Consider the following 3,690-nt stretch of genomic DNA (forward strand, 5'->3'; position numbering starts at 1 on the left):
CCTCCTCAAATCTGAGCCATTCCAGGCCTTGGCCTCATTCCCTCTCTCTCCTCACTGCCGGGATTGGGTCCCCAGAGACGTCCATTGGGTTCAAACAATTGAACTTCCATTCGTCCTGCCTGAGCCCTGCTGTCACGGGCTTTATGCCATGGGGAGGGTAAGATTTGTATAGCCGTAACCCCCCTGTCTCCCTCCGACCTCTAAAATCAAAATGTTTCTTTAAATGTTTAGATGTTTCTTAGGTGTTAGAAAGTTGCTGGTTTATGACCAAAGTAGAGTTAGTATACTAACACATTTTGTACATATTGTGTTAAAAGTTATAGGGAAGACTTTGTTCTGAAAAATGACAGACTTTCACTTGTGGAAGCAGTATTGTTGAAATCCCCTCTAAGCATTGCAGATGCAACCACTGGGTTGATAGAGAAGGGAAAGGGTTCTAGGTCAGAATGTTCCTAATTAGAAGACATTTTCAGATTATATCTTTCGTTACATGTGTGTGATTTATTCAATACCCCTGCTGTGTATATCGTAGAAAACTTTTAAGTCTTTATTTGAAACATCTAGGCTTTCTAGATGCTTAGCAGTATACAACATGTGTTAAAAGTAGAGAGTGTAAAGTTACCTTTTAAACCACCTCTGAGCAGGACTTGCTCACTAAGTTGGCTGCAGAGGGGCAGAAGAAAGTGCAGGGGGAGAGATATATGCAGATATGTTCATATTTCCATTTTGATGTAACCATTGTATGAATGCATCTCTTGGCTATATCCTACGAAAATACTGTTAAAAAAGTCAATGGAAACATACCTTCTTGCTAATATTTCAATATAGATCTGATAATGAATTCTGTTAGGTACATTATACTGATGAGTGTATCTACTAATGAGACTTTTTATGTCTCATTTTAAATTGAGTATTGTGCTCGCTTTGGCAGCACATATACTAAAATTGGAATGATACAGAGAAGATTAGCATGGTCCCTGCACAAGGATGACATGCAAATTTGTGAAGCGTTCCATATTTTTTATTAAAATAAGTAAATAGAGTATTAAGGGAATGCGGTATTATTGTAACAGGCCAATATCTATATAGGCCTGTAGTCATTTTTGTTTTTTTTTATTTTTGTCCTCAAGAAAGAGAGGAATACATCCTCCCCCCCACCCCCATTGCATTGGTGTAGTGTATTCTTGGTTATCATAATACACATGGCTTTGGGACTTTAAATTGGTAAATATTCATGAAAAATCACGATACATTCTGTGTGTTCTCAATCAATTAAAAAGTATGTTCAGTTCTGTGTATACACATAAAAGCCCTGGAATATACACAAAACTCTGGAAGGATGTGTCAAACTGTTAACTGCTTATGATTCTGAATGACTTGTGTTCTTTGCTTTTATATTTTTCAGTTTTCTATATTGCACAATTAACTTAGAAGTTTGAAAAAATGCTATTTTGAAGACAAAAATGTTTATCACGGCTTTATTCATGCTACAATAACAATTAGAAGCAATCTAAATCTATAATATAGGAAGAGACAAATAAATGATAAATTATCATTATCATTATTATCCTGGGCAATCATTAAAATAATGCCTTTAAAGTCTAAGATGTGAGAAATATCTGTGTACTGCTAAATTGCATGTAATATTGTCTAAAATATACTATATTTCATCCAAGACACTATCAGTCAGAAAAAGCACCATTATTTTCTCTGCCACTAAGAAAGAAAAAACCAAAAAACAAAAAGCACCTGAGATGTGGATTCTAATACAAGGTCCTGTCCCATAGGGTAGGACACATCTCAAAATCAGGGTAAAGGAAAAATAGACCAGTCTCTCAAAGGAATCACAGAAACCACCTGTTGCTCATTCAGATAATGGTTTCAATTCCCACTACCAGCATTGTCCAAGAAGTTTAAAGCATAGAGAAAATTTAAATTAAAGTGGCCACAATTGGTAGTTCTCTGTGAAGAAACAAACATCAATACCATGACAAAATTAACCTTAATCCAGGTAGGCATCAATTTTGGGGGGGTGACTTTGACAGTGATTTTAAGACACCAATGGTTTTAAAATGTTTTTCTGTTTCAGAGTTGTTAAAAGGTGAAAAATTGTATGTGTAGGAGTAATGGATAAAGTTTATTCTATACCTATGATTGGAAGGAAATACTCCCAAATGTAGCACTGGAGCCCAATCTGTTGGATAACATACGTATTTTACAGATTTTCTCCATGAACATTTATTGCACATATTCAGAAGTTTACCATAAGAACTTCTGGTAAGATGGTGGAATAGGATAGGCTGAATTCACCCATGCTCCATGGGACCACTAGAGAAGTGACAGAAAAATGATAGAGACAGCAGTAACATGGTACGAGTGACCAGAGAGGGACTTCTGCATTATATAGGGAGGTCCTGGATGAAAAGAATGGAGTAACTGGGATGGAGAGAACAGTTAAACTTGCTCAGTCATGACTTCACTGGGTACAAGAGGTGATGTGCAGAAAAGTGTAGATCCTAAAGGAGTGGAGCACCTCTGAACTTCTGCCTGCCCCTGCAGCTTGCTTGGGAGATCAGCCCTCACAACTCTAGCTTGGTGCTCCTGTGGGGACCTAGAAGCCAGCAGACTTTCTTTACCTGTGCCCAGAGACCATCCAGCTAATGCACAGTGCCTACTGCTCCCCTTTCCCTACAGAGGCCCAGAGCTCTCAGGAGTGCATGGAGGTAGAGACAGATGAGGAAGCAAGCTGCACCATGCCCTGTCCATGCCCCACTGAACCAGCAGGCATTTCTGGGTTGGCTGTGGGCAGGAGCAGTTGAAATATCCAGTCCCACAACCCAAGATCATTCCAGGTGGGAGCCTGGGGGCCACCAGACCCAATGGACCCACAAGTTGAATCTATGACAAGGTGCACAATGCTCACCCTCCAGCCCCAGGATTGGTAGCTTTCGGCATGCACTGAGACCAGCAGACCTGGCTGGAATTGCAATGGGTCTCCATCTAGCTCAGCCAGCTGCTGCAGTCAGGGAGAGGAGGGCTTGAGGAGAGTGAAGACCCAAGAGTATCATCAGCTGGGAAGGAGTGGATCTGGTAAACTGCTTATCTGACTAGCTTTTAAGAGATCATCAAGTAGAGTTGCGTCCCCTGCATGAAGTCTAGGCCTTGGTTTGGTGGTAGATTACTGACAAGCTAAGTGCAAAAGGGGACCTCAACACAAACCCAAGCCAATACAAAAACTTGGATGAGTGAAGGAAATCAACTTTCAAAATAATCTGATTATTTCAGATAATCAAATGCCTCAAAATCAACAGAAAACCATAAAGCATATGCAGATGCAGGTAGATATGGCCCAGCCAAAAGACCAAATAATTAACACTGGAGAGACAAAGAATTTGGAACAGCTAATCAAAGGTATTCATACAGGTCTAAATAAATTCAGTGGGTTGGGTAATGACAAAGGATATCAAGAAGACACTGGAAGAGCATAAAGAAGAATTTGAAAGAATAAATAGAAAAATAACAGATCTCTCAGAGATGAAAGATAACTGTAGACCAAATTGAAAATATACTACAGACACACAATGGCAGATTTGAAGATGCAGAAGAAAGAAGTCAATTAGCGGACAGGACAACTGAATTCAAATGCATAAAAGAGCAGATGGCAAAAAAAGACGCAAAAATTGGAATTGG

The 3,690-nt window shown here is 39.4% G+C and overlaps 1 non-coding gene across 1 annotated transcript; it reads left to right on the forward strand.

Moving 5' to 3' along the window:
• The first annotated feature begins 915 nt into the window (after positions 1-915).
• Positions 916-1,022, forward strand: LOC143642909 (U6 spliceosomal RNA). Its single transcript, XR_013155968.1, has one exon. It is a non-coding gene; the product is annotated as a U6 spliceosomal RNA (small nuclear RNA).
• The last annotated feature ends 2,668 nt before the right edge of the window (positions 1,023-3,690 follow it).

The sequence above is a fragment of the Tamandua tetradactyla genome, chromosome 7, assembly GCF_023851605.1.
Source record: "Tamandua tetradactyla isolate mTamTet1 chromosome 7, mTamTet1.pri, whole genome shotgun sequence".
Classification (NCBI taxonomy): domain Eukaryota; kingdom Metazoa; phylum Chordata; class Mammalia; order Pilosa; family Myrmecophagidae; genus Tamandua; species Tamandua tetradactyla.